The sequence below is a fragment of the Ischnura elegans genome, chromosome 7, assembly GCF_921293095.1.
Source record: "Ischnura elegans chromosome 7, ioIscEleg1.1, whole genome shotgun sequence".
NCBI lineage: Eukaryota > Metazoa > Arthropoda > Insecta > Odonata > Coenagrionidae > Ischnura > Ischnura elegans.
Genome location: NC_060252.1, coordinates 85,704,818 through 85,732,717, shown reverse-complemented (window position 1 = coordinate 85,732,717; position 27,900 = coordinate 85,704,818). Strand labels below are relative to the sequence as shown.

General features: G+C 41.5%; 1 protein-coding gene and 1 non-coding gene across 2 annotated transcripts in view; one reads left to right on the top strand and one right to left on the bottom strand.

Moving 5' to 3' along the window:
- LOC124163029 overlaps positions 1-27,900 on the bottom strand; it is a 295,123-nt gene that overhangs the window by 115,061 nt on the left and 152,162 nt on the right. The window lies entirely within an intron of this gene.
- On the top strand, positions 13,358-13,429 carry Trnaa-cgc. Its single transcript has one exon. It is a non-coding gene; the product is annotated as a tRNA-Ala (tRNA).

Below are 27,900 nucleotides of genomic sequence, written 5' to 3'. Positions count from 1 at the left end.
ATGAAAGAAAAAATGTATTTACGGGCTAAGCTTGATAAAACTTTAGCTCTATGCCACCATGCAAATGAATGGGTTTTGAAACCTGAAACCCCGGTTGCATGCAACTAATTGGAAACCGATTTCAATAGGCTGCGTTTCAGTCGACCTGTATGCGGCTACTCATTTGCACGAGTTCCGAAGTGATTGCAACTTCAACTGCTTTGCAACTAGAGTTTATACATAGTCCACTTAGACAGCCACACCGTAATAAGCCAAAATTTAATTCGTAAGCACCAGCTGGGAGAACCATTGTAATCACTTAAGCGCAACATTCTCGCACTCCATCATTAGCAACACGTGCGATACGCGCCACGTCAGAAGACGTGCATTCCCAACCGTTGGATTCCTAACTTTATTCTTTGATTGGCCGCGCGTGGGCGAAAATAACCGAAGGAAACCGACTGGGGCCGATTAGGAAGTACTTCCTTTGTGCGCACGGAGTCACATCTGTAGCGAGCGACGAGGCAGGGAGAGACAAAGAAAGAATGAAAAGAAAGATCGCAAAAATGTGAGCAAGTGTTACGTGCCGTGCGTATGCCGGGCAAAAATAACTTCTGTGCCGGCCATTAGCGCGCGCACGGGTGCCGTCTCGGTTGTTGACCCTCCCAGCGTGGTGCTGGCTGGCCATGCTCGCCTTTCCCCCGGTCTTCTTGTCACCGGGAGTGCGCCGAAGACTTTCTTCGGACGGGAGGTCTTCCTCGACATCGCCGAGCGTGCGGTTTTTTGGAGAGAGGCAACCGGTTTGATGCGAGCGCTGAATCTCAAAAACGGGTGACAAACGACACCGCCGTAGAACGAGATACCACCACGAAAGTCATCATCTGGTCCTTCAACACAAGGATATCTTTGTTTTTTTTTACCAAATCGACCCATGATAGTTAAAGACCTTTGGGCTATGTCGCAGCGTCAATTTTCGGGTGGCCCCAACGTTTCCTGACCGATGCTTGTCGCTTTTGCAAGTGAATTTAAAGCGAATCTTCCAGATATGTCAGAAAAAAAACGACCAGCATTGGTTGGAAAACGTAGCGGCCAACCGAAAATTGACGCGGCGACATAGCTCCAAAGTTTTTAACTAACATGGCGTGTACTCGCGAAAGTTTTAACGAAGAAATCTACCCATATTCCAAATATTGACACCAACATTTTTCCTAAATGTGGTGCGCGACATTCATGACCCAGAATAATTCAATTCCTTCGGTCTAAGCAAAATTCTGATCAAAGAGGCGACTTGATACACTGCACGAAACAAGTGGCTTTGTACGCATTCATACACGGATAGTCGCATACCCGGGTGTAATGTAACGGAGGATGAACTTCGCCATGAAAAAATATTTGGCTTATCCGGGTCACAATCATCATGGCGAACTTCATACTTGGTGTATGCGACTCGATATGCTTGAACAACAGCACATTCCGAGTACTCGTAACAGAAAATTGTCCAAAATGTACCATCCACAATATGTAATTGATGAATGTGACAGGTACTTTGTGAAACTCCATTTTAAGGGAAATGTTTGAAATTTAGCATTCAGCTGTGGTTATCATAAAATGTACGCCTTAGAAACATGTCGCGTACAATGCAGCATAATCACCTCAATACTTCTCAATGTGACTCCGAATAAATGCATGCTAATGTTACACCCACAATAGTACAACAATATTTCACACTTGAGGGAATAAATTTAACTTTTACGGAACAAAGATGTGATTTTTTTATAATTTCAGGTATTTTTCCAAATGTAGATAAGTTTCTTTTCGAGACTACCATAAATTTTCCGGAGCGACACCATAACTATTTTCAATAAAATCATTCTCACTTCTACTAAGCACTTCTTAATTTAATTGGACACTGTTCACATAAAATATACAGTTGAAAACTAAAACCATCTAAGTAAAATATGAAAAATTCGATTAAATTTTAGCAACAATACGCTTCCAAGTCCGAGAACTCGCTCACCAAAATAAATTTCCGACGAACAGCGCCGGAGCTAAACTAATTATTCCAAGTAAATAAATGCATGCAGTCGTAAGAGTACACAGTAATGAAAGAACGCAGAACGAATCAAATTTGTTACGACTCATGAGTTCGAGTAAGAAACACCTGAAGGGAGTGATCTGGATATTACGTCACAATGGATGGCGGGTGGTAGCTAACAATAAGTGACCCTCTGGTAGCGGGGGAAAGGTGTCACCGGAAATGCGACTTCAACGCGGGAGATCAGTCCATTTGTGCACGGTAAACACGGCCGAGGCTAGAGAAACGAGCGTCCATTAAGCTTCCAGAAAGTGGAATGACCGATTGTCGACCGCCGAGCCGATAACACTGACGTGAACTTGAGAAATAGGCTGAGAGCGAGAGGAGACGTAATATCGGGCTAAGCGTGAAGAAACATCGTAAATCATCTTCTCAACACTTTTAGGACTGCCCGGCCAATCAAAAAACGCATCACTTACAAGCCAGAATATAAAATATAATTTCTAGGTTTCATGGATCATGATTATTTTCTGGTAAGTGGGCACATTAGGTAACGACGCCAAAAGCTTACTCCTACCTACGGAAATCACATTTTCGATAATCCCGATACAATGTGCTCATGTGTCTTCTCCAAGGATCCGCTAAAAAAGAAACCTTTCTGAGTGTTATTGAGTACCTACTCCTCTCTGTTATGATTACGATGATATGGACGAAATATTTAATGAGATGGAAGATTCAAGAAAAATTATTCTCACTAAATTCTTCCCTTAACTGCATTAAACCTGTTTGAAAATTTAGTTCTAATGTGCCAACACGCTTCCTTCAATTATGATTAGGAAATAATCAACATATCAACGCACAAAAATATAATTAAGTTGCAAATTTTATACAAAAATTATTACCTTTTTTCTGTACTTTAATATCCAAATTATAAATAACGTCTATGTCATAGATAGCAACAGAAATTGCATTTAAGCAGGAAAAAGCAATTCCGGCGGCTCAGGTGGCTCGGTTCTTAAGTTGGCCTCCACAGTACTTTAAACCGCAAAGAAACTGGCCTCGACGAGTGGCAGAAGGCTAAAATTGGGATAATAGAACATACAAGATTAAATCCACGGGGAACATCTAACCGCTTGAGGCGTTGAACTCACTCCACACTTCACTGAATCGACGGAAGTAAGTTCTTATCAAGCGCCAACCCTTGGTAGCCACCTGGGGAGGAGTGCTGGGCCCCCTGGGTGGGGAATGAGATTACGACGGCGCAAGACAGGGTGGAAATGAATTTAGTACGTGCAACTTTAGCGGTTGAAATTTCCCCTCGGAGCAGACACTTCCTGCCACCAAAATACCAACCTCACACATCGCTACTCGCCACGAACGCAGTAACAATTTCCTCGTTTAGTAGACGGACACCTTTAACGTTGTCTCGAGAGGCCAGTTAATTCTTTACATTGGGCAAAAGAACGAGAGAAAATTGAATCACCACATCCTTTTCCTCTTTAGGTTTCTACCCGCCAGTGCAAGACAATCATAACAAAGGAAAATTCCGGATATAGTGATGCACTCGGAGACTGCAAAAACAGCAGCAAGATAGACTCGATACGCTTGTAACTCATTTATTCACTTATGATATAATAAAAAGGTACGCTAAAGATAAAAAATTAGCCTGGATGCTCAAAAGTAACTCAAGATGAATCAAGAAAACAAACTCATTGCTTCTACGGCTATGGGTATCGTAGTAATTATCTATTTAATTGCTCAGAGAGATATGACTCAAACAACATGAAAACCTTACCTTTTACAGAAACAATGTGCGGGGCAAATGGCGTATAATATGCAATTCACAAAATTCTCAACTAACAATATTGTCTTGAGGTGGATGTTGCTATGGAGGTCCATGGAATATGCAACAAGAAATAAACCCAAACTCTACCTGTCAACATAAAGGGTAATAGTTTATCAATTAAATTAATTGAATTCAAATAAATTCGGACTACTTGACATAAGGAGGCAATCCTTAGACGCACGTTTATGAGATACCGACTATCTGCAAAATTGCATTTCAGTTCTCCCGGATAAAGACTTGATATTCACGTTCATTGCCTGTGGATGAAATTCCCGTGAAGGGGACCGCGTGCCAATTAATGTGGAATGACCAACTGATAAGATTTTTTGGGCATCGGAAGCTGAAAATACGACGAAAACACAACAAATTGATGACGTATGAACATCCACGACTAATTGACGTTTTTGGGAAGGTTTTGAGTGAGCATAGGCGCAACAACAGAGAACAACTTCCTAAAAACATGAGATAATTTTAATGAAAATTTCGAGTGTAAAACATTCATTTAACAAATCGTAAGCTTTACAGCCGAAAAATTAGTACCGATTCAAAGACTAACTGAAGGTAAACGATGGGCATCAATTGCTCCCGCGCAAACCGGGAGGAGGTGTCGCCTGAGGATCAGTGGGACAATGACTTCCGCGCGATGATTAACGTGCCGGGCGACGCCGACGCACGCGGCAACCAAAGATGGAGCGAGAGACACCAAGTGCAGTTAGGGACGCTGACGTCCGTCCAGAGAAATGGAACTACGATGGCATTTCCGCCCGCGGCGAATTCCCCAAACCAGCCGGCTAGATTGATCCCAACGGAATCCTTTTGCATAAGCCCACGCACGGCGAGAGTAACCCGCAGTTCCCAAGACACGCCCCCGTAACGGCCTAAAAGGAGCTCCTCCGTAGGATCCATGCGGCCTATCACAACAAAAAGTCTGCCTCACCCCACCGACGGATAGACCGAGCCATTTTGAGCTCAGGGAGGCTGGAACGCGCCGAACGAGGAGTCATGATTCAAATCAAAGCCGCTGCTTTACACAGGACTCCAAATTGGACTGTAAGAATCTAATTCAGAATACCGGAGATAGCTGGAAGTGAAATCTAAACCCCTCTACATGAGAGGGTAGAAAAATATATGATTGTGTTCTATTACGACGTATGAAAGAAGCATAAAATCTTTAAGGTTAAGTGAGTAAAAGTACTGTAGATGATAGCTCCTCCGTATTCTTCGGTCAAGACCTAAATCGCTAAGATTATTTTACTACCAGTGAAATCTTCTCCTGGTTTCCACCGGGTGAGTTCCTTGTAACTCGACGATACGTTTCTCTCCTACCTTGAAGAGGATAGCAGAGGCAGCCATCGAAACGTCGGCCTACAAGCAACTCATCTGGTGGAAACCCCGAGAGAATTTCACCGGTAATAAATCAATCTTAGCAAATAAGTTCTTGGCCGAAGAATACGGAGGAGCTATCATGTTCGAGAACATTATTTTTACTCATTTAAGCCTATAAGATTTTGTACTTCTTTCAGGCGCCTCCCTGAACAAGCTTGAGTCACCGAGTTTATCGCTGTTAACAGCTAACAAAAACCACGGACTTACAATTAATCGCTGGCAGTATAATATTCGCACGCTTGCTCTTCTTCCGTCTGCCTAGTTAATTCCTTCGTCGCGCTATACTTCTATCGCATTCGTCCAAATATTATTGTTACACAGACTGTAGGAGGATCGAGGAGTTATAACTCAGTATTTTTTAAGTTTTGGGAGTTTGTTTCTCGTTTTTATTTACTTATACACCACTATTACATTTTTGTAAATTCCGAATCGTTTTGCCACACTCTGATTCCATGATGTCGAAGACTTTTCGGGCGTAGTGTAGTCTACGTTTTCTACGAACAATGGGAGTGGTGGAGAACATAGTGTTCTATTTTTTTTATAATAAATTTTTAAAGGTCGAAATTTATGCATGGATTAGAAAAACTTACATCACCTAATGAGAATCACACAATACTATATCAGGTTTCTAGTATATCTCATTGATATTTAACATTTACAATAGCACTCATGCATGCTGAAAAAAATTGCTTTAGCGTTGGTGAATAATCAGCAATAGGGTAGTTTCCTTCATCAAAGAAAACGAAAGTCATTGTTTGCGATTCTTTACCCACCAAATTGCAAATTCTGACGATCAACCGTGCAGTGAGATCTCTTATCAATATGGTGGTTTCCTATAATGTTTTTTACTGCCTAAATCGAAAGATTATTACTCCTGGAGTATGTATTTCACGCTTTTAGATTTTTAAATAACGATATCTATTTTTCGCGATTAAATGAAAAGTTAAAATTTTCAAGCGCGGGAAAACGCGACGGCTAAGTGTGAATGCCGGGAAAACTCCGTGCGACGTCGTTCTGGTTCCCGCTGCCGCAAGTGAGGTGACCTTGGGGCGAGCCTCTGAGTGCTTATACGACGCAGGATGCTAGCAGGTAGCAGAGTACCATGCTAGCAGGTAGCGCTAGTCTTAAATAAGGATTATTAATACCTTATCCAACGAAGAAAACTTTCCGACCTTTGCCAGTTTTAATAGGTGATTATTAGGACATGTTTCCCTGAGCTCTGTGCCTCATGCATGCATTGGTAACTTCGGATGATGTAAAACTCCTATCTACTCGTATAGAAACTAGGTCGCTGTGACGTCACGTGGAGTGGCATCGCATGGGCGCCAATCTGGCCTTTTTCAAATGAGGATAGAATTGACCCTTGCCATTCGTCTTAAACCGGTAATTCTAAAACCAAATAATTTGTATTTTATGAATACAGTAATGGTGGGTAACGAATCGCAATCAACGTCCTTCGTTTTCCTTGATGGAGGAAACTACCCTATTCCAGAAAATGACGCTCCAGTTCACAGCCACCAGATACACCTTTCGTTACAAATCAGATGAGCGCACCCACGAATTCAATTTTCCGCACAAATGAGACACTAGCACCCAATATTCGATCGTGTCCATTCACGCCAAACAACGACTGGAACTCGCCATTGTGCGAGCCACGATCGTTAACGCGATGGAACAAAGATTGAGGACAGGAAGGCAAATTACACGGCAGGGGAGGAGGAAGTCGGAAGGGTCGAGGGCCCGACCGACCGACGATACGTGTCGGACCACTATAACTTGATGAAAAGACGCTGAAGGGTCCCGCGTTCCACATCCGGCAGACGGGGAACCGCATGTATGTACTCGCGAAGTGTTCTCTCTCTCTCGGTGGAAAACAACATGGGGGAGGCGGTGAATCTGAATAAACCACGCTCCGCGTCTCTTCCTGCCTGTTGAGATATCCTGCTCTCCAACAACCCCGCGCCGACGCGGTCGTCCCACAGAGTCGGCAATTGCGATTCCTCCGACTGATCGGAGAAAGTAAAAATCGGCTTCACCCACCGAGAGCGGGGGAATTCCTCCTTTCGCAAGCGCGCGAACGAAACAACGATCAAGACGTAGTCGTAAGTGTCCAAACCATGGAAGAAAAATAAACAGGATTGACTGTGATGGCTGTGCAGAATGCCGAGACCAACACTGATACCCCAACTTCAGTAATAATTTGGGGAATGAAAACAGCAAAAGTTAACTTACCAATAGATTTAAAGAACACTCTGATTCGTATCCTTCTTCATCAGAGTTAAATTCATTGAAATATACCGCACAAAGCCATTAGAGAATATGTAGAAATATTTCGGGCATATATTTAAATAGCAATAACAAATGGTCACCACAACATTTATAAACATTTTATACACACCTGCTATATTTATAAACCCACACAACACCATTTTAAAAACCTGTTATAAGTTCCAACTGCATTTAAGTTGCACTTCACAATCGAAACGAAGTTACTGATCCAATTGCGTCATTAACAAAGACGTAATCAAACGATGAAAATGGAGTAAAATTATGAAGGTCGGATAAAAAATTGGCGACGAATACTAATCAGCAGCATATGATTACAGAAAAATTATTTGGGATGAATAGCCAGATGATGAACTCCAGGAATTTAATTCCAGCATCAATAATTTCGTAGTTGAGTCCAGGCTTCTTGTTTTCAGAGGCATATTTCAAATTTACACAACAAATATTTTCCTCCAGGAACCCAAGAAATAGACAAGGTGCAAAAAACGGAAGTTATGCGAATCTCAGTTGTATACCCAGATAATAATATCATTCCTACGGCGTATTAATTACTGTTTTACATAGACTGCTTAAATATATGACTAATATTATTTAATGACAGCTAAGCTCTTCGCCAATTTCGTTCCTTTATATTTAATCACGCTTTGAATTCACTACCAGTAAAAAACTTCGGCTTAGTACCGCACCAAGATACTTTCGAAGAATCAATATTTATTGCATTAAAATTTGAAAGTTGATTCATATCACCGTAGCGTGGAATTATGGGCTAGAGTACCAAATGTCATACCTTTGGACGTATTTCATACACTTTGATAAGCAGTCTTTCCAGAAAATCACGAATGATATTCTTGGCTTCAAAAGGGAGAGCTATTGGTATGCGTAAATGATGCTTTCACAGCCCCAGAAACTTTCACTAAGCGACGGAGATTGGATTGTGAACGACGCTAGCATGAATGGCTGGATGACATTTTCATCACGAAAAACAACTAAGTCATACCCAAAGAACAGCTATGCTATGCTAAGGTTTCAAGCCCCTCGCCCGTACAGTAAAATGTGGCAAGGAAATTGTTATTCATGAAAGAGGAGAGCAGTATACAAGTCATATTTTCATGGAAACTACGGTAATAAAACTTGTATTGGTACACGACTACAGACAACAATGAACAGTACGCATCCTCTAGCATTAATGAGATTTTAACGTGTAGGAAAATGGGGAATTAAAAAAATAATAATCAAAAGTTAATCAGATCGATGGCTAAGTAATAAAGGTCGTTCATAGCTTATCCGTTATTTCGTTCACAGACAAAATGGGACTTTATATTAATCGGATTTCATTTATTTTATCAGCAAATAATTGCTGAGAAGATTATTATATACTGAAACAATATTTTCCTATTACGCGCCCCCAGGTTTTGAACTCAGGTCCAAAGGATGGAAAACCAACACTTGAGCCACCACATCAACCCGATTCCCGCACCCGGCAGCCTTTCCCTGATGCGATTACAACCAATGCCCTCACCTGCAGGCTCATATTGTCGGGAGAAAAGAAACGCTTAGCCAAAGCCTTTGCGAGGAACAGTCATGATTCCCGCCCACCGAAGACGACAACCGCAAAGCCCCGGGTGGCTCTCGTGCGATAAGCGTGCAGGCGCACGTACGCTCAGCTGCCCACCGACCTCAATTTCTCCTTGGGCTGCCGCGAGAGAGCGTTCTACCCTGGCCACCGCGCTAAGGTGGCCGATGAAGACCCCGCACTTCCACAGACGTCGTCGCTCGCTTTTCGGGCCCAACTTTCTCCAGCTCCGCACAACAAACACTTCGCCGTCAGAGCAAGGTCTCTCTCGCCTTTCTGCGCAACAAAGTCCCAACCAGCAGCCGCGCGATTAAATCAGCGAGCTTCCATCACCTGAGGCAGTGGTTACCAAACGGTGGACCAAAAGAGCCTTGATAGGTTATGAAAGAGCAATTGCAAATTTTAAAGGGGTAATTCCCTCCGCGGGGTAATTTGGTTGGATAACGAAGTTTCGAGTGATGATCCCCCCACCGTCTTCAGCGTGTATTTATTGGTAAACGAATCGAAACGAAGCGATCCAACGAATTATATATAAAATGGCAACTATAAAATGGCAAACTATGCTGTACGTGGACAATTTGATAAATAAAAAAATGAATTACCACCCGATAAGAAGCCAAGAATTCTTCCTGCTAAAGACGAAGAATGCTTTCCTGCTGAAGAATCACGACGGCCGAGGTATGTTGAATGATTTCGGGAACATGGCGAGAACTAAGGAATTCTCTGGGTGTTGCGGAAAAAAAGTTAAACTCATTACTATTAGCCTGTAACTGATTTCATTTCAGGCTTCGTGATCCGTTAACTTACACGGATTGAGAGCAAAATCATATGTTAAGCGTCGTTAGGAAAATCTAAACATACCGCATCATGCGATTTATGACCCTTACCGATAGTATGAAAATAAAATCACTTTCTCATTTCCCAAAAAAAATTTCACCGGCCTAGGTTTTTGCAAGTGTAATATACGACGCCTAGGCCAGATATAAAATACTAATGGATTATTTCACACAAAGGATGTTAAGAGAACTACGTACCTGAGAGCATATAAAGTAATTAAAACTAGTCAAATAAGCATCTATTAATGAGATGTATCCTATGTAAATTCAAGAATTTCCGTAGCACATGCCAAACATAACCTGAGGCCCGCTTGTATGAAATGGTTGTCTGCCCTAGGATAATATAATTTTAAACTTCAACTCTTTCATATGTAATGTAACCGTAAACAATTAAAACTCTTCTGCGCATTACAGCTTCTTCCTATTACAATGCAGATAAGAAACCCGTCTACTCCTCGTCTTCCGGCCTATATCTCAGTAAGACTCATCACCAAAGATCTCCAAAAAAACACAACACAACAAATAATAAGTAATTGTATTAATTGTGAATACTGCATTCATTTATGTCAAGTTTTTCACTATGTTGCCTCGAAATTGTTGATCTGTACATTTTTGTTGCTCAAAAATGTACACATTTATTGCATCACCCACCGGGCCAAAACTCACACTGCCGCCTTCCAATCATACCATTTCTTCCACTTCGTAACACCCAGAGGACTCCAAAAGGACCACTGCCATCTACGTAGGCCACCAAAAAACCCACACCCTCCCCACCAAAAAGTTTGAACTCACGTACGTTAGTCTTCTCTTTCCGAGTTTGGACAAAGTGGGGAGGAGAGAATATCTGGGGTGGTGGGGGATAATGTAGTCGACCAGCGACACCCCCGCCAACCCGGAAGAGTCTCCCCAACAGTCCCTCAGACATTTCGGTCCCTCCTTTCTCTCTTCTCCCACACATCCCCACCACTTTCTCCGACTCCCTTCACTTCGCTCCTATTCACGTACTCAACTCACCCTGCCCCCACAAAAGCCATGCATGCTTCGCTCAACAATCAAAAGGTAGCTGGGATAAAGCGGGACAACGTAAGCGACGCTCATTCATTCATTCACCTGGGAAACAGAGTACTCTCGCTGTACTCTGTGGCTGGGCGATTGCCAACAGGCCCACTTAGCAGCCTCGTAGGATGTGCCGGTGTAGGATGAGTACAGCTATTTGTACATATGAGGGCATCGAATGATATTGCCTGCCGGGCGCCATAGAAATTAATGCATTCTACATTGGAATTTTGCTGCGAAAACACCGTTTCGAGCTTAACACGACGGGGTATTTCGAAAAGTGAAGAATACATTAATCATGAACTTTCATCTAAGGATAAACTCCGGCGCCATGAGTTTCAACATTGATTTCAATTAGTTTAATTCCTCATTTACTTACTGCAGCAAATGCAAATCTCATTCCATTTCGCAATTACAGTCGGTTTTAGAGAATCAATATGCATGCATTAAATGGACTAGGACAAAAGGATTACTGAATTTGCAAGCCAATACGGTATCAGGAGGGGGCCCCCACGATAAAAAATGTCACGCGTGCCTTTATTAAAAATGATTTAAGTAGCACGGACAAATGGATAGTGAGAACGAATTGTATTAATTCCTTAATTGAACTGATATAGTAAAAGTAGAATATTATTCCCAATCTTAAATCGGAACAAGGAGCGAACATGCCTCTTACTGTTCCTTATGGACACTATTACAAGTAGGCCAATTAAGAATAGCTCCACTTTGCTACCTCCCATCTTCCAGAACTCTTTCGCGCATTCCTAAGGACGCGAGTCTAAACATGGAACCACTCGAAAGAAATATGGCCGTTAAATCATCCCTTGCATCACCCAGATACGAGGCCGTCACATCTTTTGTGCGTCACATACGACATCTGCAAGGTGCAACATCTATAGACCAAAGCCCACCCTATGCAGGAAGCCAGGTGAAGCCTCAACTACTATGAACCACGAAGGTCAAACACGTCAGCAGCACTTCCGCCGCCAACCAGTCTCGACAACCGGTGCCCAAAAGAAAAGGCGTCAACAAACCTCCCTGAACCACATTTCCATGGGGTGGGGAACCAGGTCTAGGAATTCTAAAGAGGTCCCAAGACTCTTCCACAAAACAGGAGAAAAAAATGAAGCATTGCCAAAACAGGAAGAAAAGAATCAAGGCTTAAATTTAGAGGGTCCTCGTAAACCAGGGGTCGTGGCTTTAAGGTCGATCTTACCTTTACTCTCACAACACAGCTTCAGCGAGTTTAAATTCTCCGATACAGGTTAGCCAACCTGTTAGAAGCGTGCTGCGCTAGGCTAGGTTTAGGAAAGTGCTGTGGGCACCGATGAGAATAAAGAACTACCGAAAAGCCACCGAAAGGATAGGTTTAAAAGAGACCCGAGTATTTTGAACTACACAAGCCACTGGTGTGGCTTTTTTAGTTCAAAATACCACTTTATCTTCATTTTCTGAGTTATATATGCATTTTCTTCGGTTTCCCACCGTGTCCATTGGCTTTCATTGACAACAGTTTCCCTATTGTCAACAAAAAACAACGGACGCGTTAAGAACCCGAAGAAAATGCTGAGATCGTCTGATCAACGCCGCGAAAGTCTTCGAACCTACACAACTGAGAGAGAGTTCAGCAGATATTATGGTAAATGAAACCTTTGATCACATCTGCAGAATTAAATTTTAAAAAAAATAAAAAAATTTAAAACCAATAATCTCCAGAAAAATATAATCTGCTGCCCCTCATTTCCTTTCTTCCTGAGTTGCGAGGCCACAAAACACAACGATCAATCGGATAGCCAGTAAAAAAAATTTCTCTTATAAAAAAAAGAACATGTCAAAGAAAAACATCAATTATTCCTCTTCATACCGACGCAAATAAGACATCTTTCTGTGCCAGCAGAGCAATCAGAATTAACTGAGGAGTTATTCCTAATAAAACTGCGAATGTTAATGAAACGCTATAGATGAATGTGAATTGATTACAATAATATTCATTAAGTAAACTTTTTTTGAACCAAGACCTTCAGTAGCAATGAGAGTTCGGTAAAAAGTTTCATCTATTCCGTCGTCGTTTGTTGGTATAACAGAATTTATATCATCATGTACTACACTTATATTCATAATGCGCACCATGCTCAAACATGTGATCCTACCAAGCTTCAGTCAAAAGCTACGTCACAGAATTTTAGAGTCACCTTGGCATCATTGCCATTCCCTCCATATTCAACTGCCTCCGTGAGGCGTCACAAGTGCTCAAACGATAACCAATGGCTCTACACGAAAAAGAGGGTAGGTACATTACTAATTTTCTCGATAAAGCAGCGTAGGATTTATAACGCTATTCACCGCTGCCTTCCTTCATCGGGGGTGTAACTCAGTGGTAGAGTGTCTGCTTCGCATGCTGAAAGTCCTGGGTTCAAATCCCAGCACCTCCAAAATATTTTTTTCTCCCGATTTACAGCAGCAGGGTCTGTGCCGGCTAAGATTTTTAAGGGAATATTATAGTTCCATAAAATAACATTTTTTCCTGCAGGTACTCACATTCAACACTTGCTTCAGAGATAATCGGTCTCATCGAATAGTATTTACCAACCAACATTACGTTAAGTGTACTGTTTTATTTCTGGACGCAATACTCCCTCCAAATTTCGGATGCAGCAGACGATACGATATAAGGAGAAGAACTTGGAAAATAGGGTTATTCCCTGTATATTAACTCTGAAATTAAATGATCGCACGGCTTCTCAATGCCTTTTCGCAGGCGAATTATTGACGTACGCATTTAGTTCACACAAGCATCAGCGAAAAACATGCTCTGTGCAGTATGCACACAATGTCACTTTCAATTCCATTGTCTTCTGCTGAAAAAAAACCTATCTAGTTTTTTTCTGTTTCCAGAAAGAAACAGAAATGCCTTAGGGGCATGGAACGAATATTTCTAACCTTTAAAAATAGAGACCACTTCCAACAGATAATAACAGCACTTAGTTACAAAGAGCGTGCAATAATTATTAACAATAGTTAAATAATTAAAAATTAATTCACTACGATGTAATAGATTTGATTGAACACAATCTACAATAAATTTTAAAAATAATTCCACTGACACGAAATATCTCTACCCTAACTGAAGCTAATCTGTTCCAAGTATTTCCTCTCTCGTTCTTATCCGCTCTTTCTTCCGTGACCCAAAGAATGAGGCTCAATCCTTAAACAAGTCCACGCATTAATTCTCTCCATTATATCAGTACTGCACCTAGCTGCATTGCTCCATCACTCATCTGACCTAGCTGGATAAAAAAAACGTCAGCTTTCTCCCCTCCCGAACCATAACATTCACCATGGCTGGAATGCATTGATCTCAGGAAACACTATCACAACGGAAGCTTGATCAAATTAGTATTTCAAGAGAATGGAGTCAATTGAATCAAGGTCAATGGGATACCATTTTCGGCAAATCGATTTAAAAATTGAAGGCATCAAATTTTCCATCGTTAAACGAACATGCCTACAAACAGAAAGTGCTTCTACGCATAATAGTTATTCTCGGACGATGAGATAAACTGGATGGTGTTCAGGTGTTGAAACGCTTCTTGCCTACACGTATTTGCATTAAAAAGTGAACAGATATAAATCAAAACTTCTTAGCACTTATGATTAGACAGGATGATAATGACGATAAAATGGGTCGATGAAAAAAAATAACAATTAGATACCCACAGATAACAAATGACAGATATCTCACACGAACCTTGAAGATAAGAAAAGACTACATAATATTAAATACAAGGGGAGCTGGTGACAGCCGTATGAAGGGAGGTAGTGGAATTAACTAGAGGTGAATATATCGAAGGAATATAATACAAACAGTGAATGTCTGAAATACGCAGATATGGTACTATTTGGCTATGAAATTGAGAAGGGATGCATCAAACTTAATTCTGAGGTCGATAACTCGTAGCTACGTAGACATAAGCCCATCAACTGCGTATGAATCCATTCTGCGACGTGGAATCCATTGTGTTCTCCCACATTTGAATAGCCCGAGAAGTGATCATATATAAATTTAATTACTCAAGATCCTAAATGCTCGCAACCTTTATTTGGTCAACCCATGCAATGACGATCTGCAAAAAGTAATTCTGCAGATATCACAAGGTAATATTCATACCAAAGGTATCGCATTGAGCACAGTGACGGATACAAATGGGGGGCGCCCCCCCCCCCCCTTGCAGTGCCGCCCGCATTGCCTAACATTGCAGAACCACAATTGTTAACTATTTTTATCATATGATGGCATTGTCTTGCATATGTGAATTATCATATTAAATAAACCTTAGTAAAACTTTGCATGTGACTTCATTATTTTTCATTACGATAAAAGTGAAGGTAACTCACGATATCTTTTGCACCCCTTCCCTGAGTTTGATCTGTATCCGCTACTGATTGAGGCACCATAAAAACTGCCGCCATAATCACGAATTTGGACCCTTATACAGTGAGTAAAATAAGAAGAATCGTTCCAATGCATCATTTGATACTTTATGCTTCCACATAAAATCAATTCACGATACATCTAATGCCAGCGACGCAACACGTAAGGGCCAACCACAAGGGGGTTAAATGGCCGGTAGGCGGTTCTTTATTTTGCGGGATCCGCCATCATCATCACGGGCCCTTCTGGCGTAGGTAGGTATAGCGGTTTGCCATGCATGATTCTATTTTCACCCAAATTGTTTATTAATTTTATTTCTTATTCATTCGCACACCACCGAAAACAATACACATGGCATTTTACATCGGGACGTTTAACACATTTAACAATTACACATGCACGAACATCCACGCCCTAGATAGTAGCAATCTACCCAGGCGGGACTCGAGCCCGCGACCACTTGTTTGGCAGCCGAGGACTTTCCCCAGGCGCCACAAAGGCCGGCAATAATATGCAACTGACAAATCTGGCCACTCAGAAGAACGGCTTGAGGTGGATGGTTCAATAGAGGTCCACGCAAAATACAATAAGGAATAAATCCGCCACCGAGGCCAATAATTAAAATCACTACCAAGCAATGGGATTGGGTCAACAAAGAAACATTACCGCCGCCCCCGTGAACACAATTTCTTACCCTAAAAACAAAGCGTGGGAAGGCGACAATATATAGTTGTCACCGATTCTATAGCAAACTGCGCCAATCTTCGCAGCCTACCCCCCGTGACGTTTCCAACTGTGTCCGATTCCCTTGCCCCCAATTCGCCCGTCGCCGCCCAATCTCGTCGCAGCTTGCCGGCGGACGCCGAAACAAAAAAGTAAAAAATACCCGGCCGCCACCACGGCGGGAAAAGAAAACTAGTCGGTCACGCGGGACGAGAAAATCGGGGCCTCAAGCGGACGAGGTGAAAAACAAAGGGACGTCTGACGTTCGGCTCCATAACTATGGGGACGCATTCCTCTGCTACTGGCGCTGCCATCGCGCTATCAGTCCAGGTCGAAGTTATCCTCGAACCTCGATTGATCGAATATTTGGGAGAAAAAAAATACGCACAGTACTACATACACATATCACTCAGCGAGTACCGCTAGGGTGTTTGCTTACAAAACAGTGACTCAGATAAATGATTGTCCTTATTTCCTTTTTCCTACCATAACTATCGGGATGTACTTCGCTGCTAAGTACCGACGCTGCCAACGCGGTGGCCGTCCACGTCGAAGTTATCGTCTAACTTCACTTTGTCGAATGTTCGGGAGAAGACAAATAAATAAACTAGTGCATCTACATAATACCCAGTGAGTCACCTCTAGGGTTTTTGCTTACAAAACAATGACTCGAACAAATGACTGTCCTTTTTTTCTACTTCCTACCAAACAGTTACCAAATTGATTTCAGGAACACGATTTCGAACTTCAGCTGAATTAATTTATTTAAGGTTTCAGAATAAAGATGAAAACACAGCGCAGTTATGGTTGCATGCGTAAGAATAAATGAGTGTATTTGTATAAAAATGACGCAATTATTTTATATGTAAATGAAATTTCTCCAAGCAGAGTTCAAGTAAAGAGGGTGGTCACTCCTCGTGAAACAATTTACTTCTTCCCAAAAGAGAACCAAACACAACCTTAGTGACAGAAATTCTGATGAGATCGAGCATTGCATAGTCAGTCTAGACTTGCGTGAACCATCACTTCAAATGGAGGTAACGAACATCAGCTGATTAGATATAGCCGACTACATCCGTGAATACCTTTGTCTAATAAGGAGAAAGTTCTGGGACATAGCAGTGCTCATAGAGACTACCAAGGTCAAATCCTAAGAGTACTCTGTAGGCGGCATCACGTCTTGAAAATCCCAAATACCACAGGAAATGTCGTGACCGCAAAACGAGACACGGAAAGGAGAATGCGGAATCCGCGCATAACATTCAAGTGCCAGGAACGATGCGTACGCCTGATATCGCTTCATGGCGAGGAAATTATGGAGGAACGTCATATTACACAAAGTGTCTAATAATTCAAACAAATAGCGCTTCAGAATCCCACGGAAAAGGTCGTAGAAATGGCTTGACAACTGATTTCTGGCCATGTATATACAGGGGAAATATCAATACAAATGAGGGTAATTGCGCGGAATATAATTACAATGGTACATAATCAGCAGATTACCTGAATAACCATCACTTTTACCGGTGTAACGTAACATGGAATAGTTTCAAAGGGGAAAAGCGACATCTCAAAGAAGCCTTAACGTTTAAGCACAAAACTTGGGTAATCTCCGAGTGATAAACTCCAGGTTCCAATCACTTTGGACCAACCTCTAAGCGAAATGGTATCCATCTACATTTTACTTGACCAACACTTCAGATGGTTAATATAAGCGTATGTTATATCCGTCGCTCCGATCAGAAGAACAAATACTTCCGATTCGATCAGTTTCCCAACTAAACGTCTGATCACCTTTGCAAATAAATAGTATTCGAGAAAAAGTTTATATTTAGCGAAAAAGCAACTTTCCTTCATCTTGAAAATTACCATTATAGTGGCCAACCGTACAAATATAATTGTGAACATGTCTTACTGTTTCATTGCCGAATGCCCACGATCCCTCTCACCAGATTCATAGAGCAGCTAAAAATCGACGTACCTTTCACGCCATCTATAAATCGTCTTTTGTCCGCATCCCCATTCTCCAACATCTTCCCAACATACACTATGAATTCTCTTGCCCCTCATTTACCGCTCCGACTACACAGCCCGCAACATCTATTTCTGCTTCCATAATAGCCTCTCTTAAACCACCACGTTCACCATATGCCACCGTAATTATAACGTCACAAATACTTAAATAACAAATTTTTCCCAACACATCAACCAAATGCCTGAAGCTGCTTTAATCTCATTCCCACGTTTATGCAACAAAAGCTGATGGCTATTAAACTAGAAAACTAAAGATAATAGTCGTAAGTTATCGCGTTAGTGGACATAAGTCTCCAACCCAAACCATATTATCCTTCAAATATCGCACGCCCAACCAGTGACGAATCCAGGATAGGGACAAGGGAGAGGGGGTAACATCCCAGCAGTATTGAGAGTACCAACAAAATTAACATTTTATCTAGTGTAAATTGATTACATAAAGGGCGGGCTATTCCTATTCCCCCTAACCCCCCTCTGAATTCACCACTGCTCCCAACTACGTTTGCTTCCTTCAAAGCACTATCCAATTAATTAAAACACGCCAATTTTCGACTGAAAACTTAACTGAACATTACCCACGAATCAATGATGTGCTTAAGAACCCGTACACCGACACTCCCACCCCCGCTGCCATGGCATCCGCCCCGAAAACAACCGAAGACGCATGTCAACAATAGCGACGCCGAGCGGACTCCCGAGGCTTGCGGGAGAGGAGACAAAAACGTAAACAACCTTGAGTGGATTTCGTACTATGGGAGAGGGATGACGTCGAGATCCAATCAAGTAAAGCCGCGATCCTCGTGCGGAAAAGGACTGAAGAGCGAGGAAAAGCGACGAGTGGAGGGAAAAAAAGGAGGGGATTATCGCAATGCGAGGGCAAAGGAAACGGTTACAGGTTCCACGTAACGACAGAACGACTACAATAAAAAAATGCCACAAGCCGAAGGGAGAAAAAAAACTCACGCGCAAAAAAAAAGGTTGATCCTGGACTGGATAAGGAGGCCAACGGTTACAGTCGACGGAGGCACGGGCCTGAAATTCGTCGCAGTTGAGAAATAAGAGCAACCCCACACCGGAGAAACGCCGCGAAGCCCGAGAGGAAGGATAAAAAAAAGACAGCAAGAACGGTGACAAGGGAGCGGTTACTCTCTTCGTGAGACAGAAGCAATTAGCATGTCGGTTCGCTCTTCTTTCTCGCTAGTTCTAGGGGATTTTTTCACCCACGGACGACCGGCAAGTGGTTGCCGTAATCAGAACTACCCGTAAAGCAGGGATAAAATCCAGAAGATATTCGTATTCCGTAATGATATACAGCACTGTTCTTACGTGCTAAAAAGGAAAGCATTATTTCAATATCAGAAGAAATATGGAAGCACTTCCAGTACCATCACGTCGTTCCCCTTCGCTGAATTATGAATGAGAATTTTTTTTTTATGATTTTGGGCCATAAAATTGGCTCATTTCCATATCAACTGATAATATCTCCATCTTAACCTACCTCCGTTGTGCCTTCTTCTAATTACACGATGCTCAAACTAATAACCTGGATTCCGTCGGGGACTACCTACACCAAACTACGCTTAAATCAATAACTTTGATGCCGCAAGCCATCTTTACAAATATACAAGCGGTAGAAATAAATATGCCATAGAGGAAAAGCAATCAGCAGAGAGTGATGTAAAAGCAACCGATTCAGGCGTGAAACATTGGAAGTTACACATATTGAAATAAAAGGTAATTGCACTCATTCACAATTATTTAATGCGTACGACGCGTTTCGGATCACGGAGCCATCATCTGGCACAAGATTCTTCAACTACCTTTCATTTCAAGAGAGTGCTGTCTTTGAAGTTACATTTCAATTCTCCTTAATAATCTCTAAGCCGCGGTGACGTCCCATCTCAGAAAATTATTCCAATAATCAGTCACGCATCACGGACGCACACCTCTGCAGTGGGCAAGAGAACTTACGTCGAAAACCTGAGCGGGATTCCAGGTCGGACGAGTGTTTTCTGGAACAGAAGGAAGCGACAGAGAGCAGGTGCAACCGGGGAAGAGAAAAAAAGAGGCTCAGCAGTTGAGCAATTAAGCCCATCGGGACTCAGGCAATTTCCCTAGCCTTTGTGATCAAAGTATCCCCCGCTACAGCGATGGCTTAAATAATTCAAAGCGCGTCCACATTGAAATACGAGGGGGCCCGACCTGCCTGAAAATAACTTTCCCCGCAGGAAAGGAAGCAAGTGTAAGAATTAGAACATAACACCTTCAATTAAGTTGAGGAAAATAAGTACTCCTATTTCGCTACCTACCACGTTTATCGTTGCATACAAACGAATCTTTACAAAAACGAAATTTGGATAAAATAAGAGAAATACTCGTTCATAACACGTGTAATAGTGTCGTTACTATAAAGTGATTTCATCTGCTCTATGGGAATCTTGCAATACACATTGAAACCTGTTGTGATCGAAGTAAGTCTTATAAGACGGATTGGTGCTGTAACTGACCATAAATTGGGAGATCCGGATTCGAATCCCGGCAAAGCCAAATACTTTTTCTAAGCGAACTTCATCCTTGGTGCATATAACTTTGCAGCCGTGCGCGCAACTGCGTACAAAGTCAATTGATCCATGCAGTACTTTGGTAAGTAACGTTTCGGTTGCCTTGACGCATCCTCCATTTTAGGTAAAACGGCCAATTCAAAACTGAGGATGGTCCGGACACGGCATTGGGTTCAAACATCAGGGAGATCATAAATTTGGTTCCCGCCTTTGGTAAAATGAATCGATAAACGCTTAAGGTTTTCAGTATTACTTATTTTCTACTTCGAATCCATAGTTTTCCATAAGTTAGTTCCAAAAAGAACCAACTGCTGTAAGAATATTATCCCAATTTATAGAAAAAACGAAATCTTAATAGTAACTGTAAAGGAGTTGTTCTCTTTCCCAACAAAAAAAAACAAATAAAATATGAGCGATCGGTTAGGCAAAGGAGGACAAAATAAAATCTGCAAGCGAGAGCCAAAGTAAAGTGAAGTAGAAAATTCCTTAATTTTCCCTTGCCAAGGGGGAGGGGCGTGTTTGAATTGAACTTTGAAACGTTAGAGATTGATTTCGTCATGCAATGAACCCTAAAGCTCATTACTTCACGGTTGAGTGAGTCCTTGGTTTATCACGAGCGATTCGAGCACAACCCTCCTGGAGCGAATAACGAGTCATAATTTCACGCTTGGCTACGGCAAGCAAAATTTACCCCAAAAGGAACCCATGTTTGGGCGAAATCAAACATCAAAATAAGGATAAAAAAGAAACTTTTACCGATATTTACAACAGCAATACAAATTTCAGAAACAAAGGTATTTGCACAAGTAGTGTGGACATCAACAATAGAACATTCAATTTTACTTCAAGAGAAGTATTGACATAAAGTTGGAAAAGAATCAGGTCAAAAACGTTCGAAAGAATTCTTGAAACAAACGTCAGTCTCAAACGCTAAGTATGTCACCTATAAACCGCAATGACATCAACGGTGAGATTACAGCGCATCATGCCAGGAAAACCCCAGAAAATGATTTGAAGCAGCTATCAAACTGGGAAGCTAAATGTAAAAAAATACACGAGAAAGTGATTCAATAATTGAGGGCCTTAGAAACCTACGGGGATAAGTGCAATTTTTCATTTTTGGAGATAATTGCAGATAATGAATGGCTGGGGGGTACACAGTAGTGTTTTAACAAAGACATACATGTAAATCACTGAATCTACATGCAGATGCTTATGAGTGATTCACTTGTATCCTTCTCCCACAACAGTATAGTGTGTATACCCCATCAACCATTATATGTACTTATCTACAAAAATAAAAAAATGCACTTATCTCCCTTGGCTAATGAGGTCCTCAATTCTGGTCATTGATTTAAACAAATTACATTAGTCTCGTGAAGCCTGTGCAATCCATAATGGAGGCTGTACAAAAGATTTGACATACAATCGGAATTTCAATAACTATTCTCAGTGTAATGTTAATAACACAGTTAAAAATGTTACCTACGGAATTTCCTTCTCCCTATACCAAAACAATTTTCCTTTCTTCTTCACGGTTAGTATTATCAGCCTCAGCAACATGCGCCAATCCAGTTACTCCGTAGCCTTCCCATAGAAATCCACCATATCAATTCCTCAAAGGAGTCAGATACATGGCAATGCCTTAACAAACACACATCACACTCGCATTATGCCCTTAACTGAGACATCTGAGTACGTATACGTGGCTGAGCTCATCTACCAACTAGCATGAATTTTTCAAATCTGCCACTTAAAGTGTTCTGAGAGATATGCACACATATCTAAACAACAACCATCCACCGATTTGCCACACAAATAATCCTCATAGTGCCACAGGAGACATTGATAGCGATTTTATACATGTATCGGATGGATGGGGGATAACCTAAATAGATACGCCACCAGGCAAAAACACCGGACGAGAATCACGGCTTTAGCTACTGTTGTTTTTTAATCGGTTGAAACCTAATATTCAGGTATTCATCTCGGGCTCTTAACCAGGCTAATGCAGACGTAATACGTTCAACCATCTTGTTATTGAGTTTTATAGTCTTCCTAACATTCATCGCAGTACTTCGAAACTCTAGCGATTATTTTCACGAACACAAATATTTAATCCTGGAACTCATTAAAAATATTATTTCTTCTATCACCTGGCTTGTTTTATAAACAAATCACCGCCAGTGGGGTTTACCAATGAAAAACAATAGCCTCGAAGTAACTTATCAGTGGCCCAGCGAGGGGAGGGGGCTTTGGGGGATAAACTCACCATTATGAACCATTTATCTTAAATTCCGCAATTTATTAATCTCGCACCTACCGCTTATCCTGGAGGGTATTCCAGACCACCACACCCCCAAGTATTAGTTGCACCCCCCCCCAGCCTTAATTCTTAGCTGCGCTCCTGTAACTTATAACCAGTGGAACCCCTCAAGGACCAACGCTGAACGCAGCCTAGGTTCATTTGTAAGTAACGTAGCAACCACTGAAAACGTACTACTAATTGTAAATACCTGCAGCATGCTTTAAAATTGTTTACGTTGACGTGCCTAAATGACGACAATTTAGCTGTCCGTAAGCAATGTGTTAGCTGCGAAAGGTACGGTCAAGTTAATTACAGTTCCATATATATGCTAGTAACCACGTAAAAGAAAACTTGCGAATGGTACGAAGGTAGATTTAGCGTGTGAGGCGTATTTCGTTCCTCTTGCTCGCTTCATGCGCTCTCCGAGAAAGTTCCAGACTCCCTTGACAATACCACCACCACCACCGCCGCCACCGTTTTTAGAAAGTGAAATTTTCCCCTGTGAGAAAGAGCGAGAGAGAGAGACCCACTTTTCGGAGTGACTGTCCGTTCATAATTTTGCTCAGGGAGGAAAAAAAAGAGGATGCGGGTCGACTGCCATTTCTGGACTCGGGAGGAGAATTAAAGTGAACGGTATGGTTCTCCGACGTTTTACCCCTTCATGATCGCTGGTGCCGACCTTATCTGCGACCAGTGGCGGATCCATGATAGGGACAAGGATGGACTAAGTAGGGGGTAACCTGGTGGAATACTTCTCAAGTGTTCTCATTTAGCATCCCTTAGGATCAGTGACGTAACTAGGAATATGCTTTGAGGGGGGATGGGGTGGCCTGGGGTGGCGACCCCAACCCCCCATGCAACGGAGGGGGGGTTCCGGAGAGAATTAAAACAAAAAATATGCCTCGAAATATATTTTTCATAATTCTGGCACAAAAAATCAAGCAGATGCAGTTATTATGCGTCAAAACTAGACAATATTTTTAATTATATTTTTTATTTCTCTGAAGCTTTATCTATCTCCTCATCCCCCCATAGTTACGCCACTGCTAAGGATGATAGAATAAGTATTCAATTAAAAAGTCGGCAATTATAGAGTGCCCAACCCGGTCGAAAGCCCAATCATATTTCATTGCAATTTACAGTAGAGTTATAAAGGCCTAATTAGTCTTCACTCCAAATTTAGCCACGTTCAAACATATTTTTAAACGCTAAATTGTCCTCGAAAAAAATAAGAGGAAACAGAAAGCACAGAGAATGGGATGTCGACTTGCTGACGGAAAATGAAAAAGGATTAGCTATATTCTAACTAATTGCTTTTTAATCAGAAAATTGATACAAATAGTGACACCAGATCGCCTCAATCGAAGATATAATCAGCACCAATACCTTATTTTAGGCAGATGATAATTCTGGGCACCGTAATTTGAAAATCAGCAAGGTGAGATATCGTGAGACAGCTCGCCATTCCGTCAAAATAAGGGTAGGAACCCAAGCCTTCGTGTTGGCTACGCCTGTAATGATTCCTTCACGATGTCGCACCTAGAGAATCTCTTTTAGCACAGGCAGTTGTTTTCGCCAGCTTTTCATCGTCACTAGCACTCGCTTTAGGTCTCCGGATACCTACTTAGATGAGATCATTCACAAATTACCAACGAGAAAGTATAACTACGGCGTAAGCTATTAACACCATTATTCAAGCTGCTTTATGAAAATGGGTCTTTCTTTAAAAAAATGAGCGGTTGAATAAAAAATAGGACCTTGGCATATGCTATCCGAGCGCTACCAGCTCGATCCCGAATGACATCATTACCTCCGCTGAGACAGTCTAATGGAGATAACATTACAAAGTTTCCTTTAGCTGCTCGAATACCCATAATTTCAGCGAACTGTTTCACTGACGCGGTGCGATATTGCACTGACACATCGTGTAGTTAAAATGAAACTGATTGAGAAAAAAATAGCAGAAGAGTTACAAACAAGTAAGCAGGTGGATGACAGAGCGGAAAGATGCCATTAACCAATCTCCTGGTAGCACGAATTACATGAATCACTCATACATATCGTTGCAGACAAATTACAGACCAGCGAATTATCATGCTCATCATTTCTTCTCAATAATTTATAGTCCCCTCTACCACAAGAATTACAGAACTACTCATTGTTCGTATTGCGACAACAATTTTCCTCATCGCCCTTAAAAATAATCTTCATATTCCTTCCACGTGTGGTCACACCACGGTGGAGAATTAAAATGACAGGAAAAGGGCATCAAGCAAAAAAACCATAATAACTCAGCGGCCTAAATTTCGATGATGACCTTGAGAATGTCTTATTGAGGGGGAAAAAGCCTGGTCGGTATGCTGATGATTCTCGTATTAATCCTTACCATGCATTGTGAACTATATTTTATATGAAAGATTGCTATCTGAGGTTAAAAGTATGGTTTCTATTTTATCAGTTACTAGTGTCTAGGTCTACAAAATATTGGCAAAAAATAAAATGACACCCAATCTACATTGTTAAGGAGGTACACGTGTCTCAAGAGACCCAACATACTCTTACCTTAATAAACTCCATTTCTCATTAACACGGCTGATGACTTCATCCCCTACCACAAACTACTTTGGCGGATATCATAGAATCTTGTTTGAAGTAAAATTGGGAAGTTCAACGCGAAATTTCATTCATTATATTCTTTCATAAAAAGACCGTCCTAACAGCAGAATAACTCTGATAACGAAAGTCAGTTCCGATGAGCCCTCATGAATCCTCCTGTTCGTGAGAAGGGGGCTTAGGAAATATTTAAATCGCTCACGCTGAGAAAGAATTCATTACGCAATGGGCAACCTCAAAAGAGAAGTGAGTTGACCTAAATACCGCGACGAAATCAACCGCGGACTTTTCAGGCATTTTCACTTAGAACTCTCTACAGTAGATGCGGCATACGGGAGGCACCACTGCCGGAAACTGTCTTCAAATACTCAAATATTTCATTAGAAAGTGATTAGAAATGATAAACCTACGAATGCCAACGTGTTCCAAGGCCGTAGTCTACACATATTTCCCGGGGAACGGGTGTCATGACGTGGGGAGATGAGTTTCTATGTTTGGACAATTTTGAGGGTGTTCACGAAAGGCGGGACCGCCTAATATTTCTGGGGGAGGGAGATACATAAAACCCCCAGAACAATCTATCTCAGGCTGGTTAATAGAGCCTTGACGAGATCCAGCGATCAATCACGTGAATAAAATTATCACACACGTTTATCATAACATCCAAACTAATAACCTTGCCCTATGCTATGAAATTCAATAACTGGCCACAGGATTAATTCGATGAGAATCAAACACAAGTTCCTTCGGCCAAGCACACTTCTCCCACGCAAAAACCTAAAAGAGGAATTCCAAGTGTGTTATACGACGAAATTAGATTCCTAACAGCAAAAAATGATCGTTAATAGCCGGGATACTATAATAACAAATAATGAGCGGTAGAGACATTTAATTTCACTCGCAAAAAATCTTTTAGGCTTCAGCGAGAGCAAAATTTCTGGGTTCAGCACGTCTCAAAAACGAAATGACTGTTCCTACATGAATTATTTCACCAAGTTGCAAAATCAATACAGACTGCTTCAATAAAGGTCATACAAGTTCCTGATTTGCCGACACGATTCAAGGCGATGAATTTCACACACACCCAGGACAAACTTTTCATGCTTCGACGGAGAAGTGAACGTCTGTGTCGCGAAACATTTCCTCCACTAGGTCAGTAAGCAAGAAATAAGTTGCTTAAGCCTGATTGACCTGTTTTCAGAGTAGAACCCGCGCACACCGTGCCCCGCTGGTCTATTTTGAATTTAACTGCGCTGCCGGACTGGAAAATAGCACACGCAACACTGCCTACGTACAGGCGGCCAGAGGGCAGAGCCAGGGATATAATGACTCAATTCCTGTAATCTCAAAAGCACACAACAAGTAATAACGATAAAAATTTAAACTTAGTTTCAGCCATTAAAAAGGATGCTTGCTTGATGCAACATATACTTAAATATGCACAGTAACGACTATTTTATTATCTAATAATGTCACGCTCACTGAGGACGAGAAGGAGAATCCCAATGTATCCATTTTGTCTACACTGTAGTTTTAAATGCATTCCTTTAGTTAAGACTTCATCTTTTCCTACTCCATAGTAATGTTTTACTATTTAAGCGGGTTTTCATTAAATTTTAAGCAAACGCGGATTCCCAGTATATCATTTCTGATAAGATCGGCCCGGTAATGAGGAAAAAAATGACGCGAAAACTGACGTATTTTCAAAGCAAGCAAGATTGGACACAAATGCATGAACATGAAATTTCATGAACCAAAATATGATACAACAGAATTTCAATGAGAGTGATTGATATACATTTCAAGAGAAATTTTATAATAATACATTCTAATATAGATACAACAACAGTACAACAAGACTAACAGCAATACCGATTCTGATATATAAAGAAATCAAATAATTCCAGCAGGATATTTCAACCTAAAACACAAATTCAACACGGTCGAAAACGAATGTGAGACGTAAAGAAAATAGAAAAAGACTTTCGCGGCCAGCGAAATCTTTAGAACGACTTTCTAGTGGGAAATTTCTTAAGCGAGCGAGAAGTTAAATTTAGAAGGTTACCGTTGCAATCAAAGGTCCAAGAATGCATGGCAGAGATCTCTGACACGTGTCCAAAATAAAAAATAGGCCCGTTCAAGATAATCAGACAGAGAGGAATTCACTGGGCGAACACAAACACAGGACAGCAGTGTACCAGCGGAATCCCCTCCCTTCCCCAACCCTTTCCC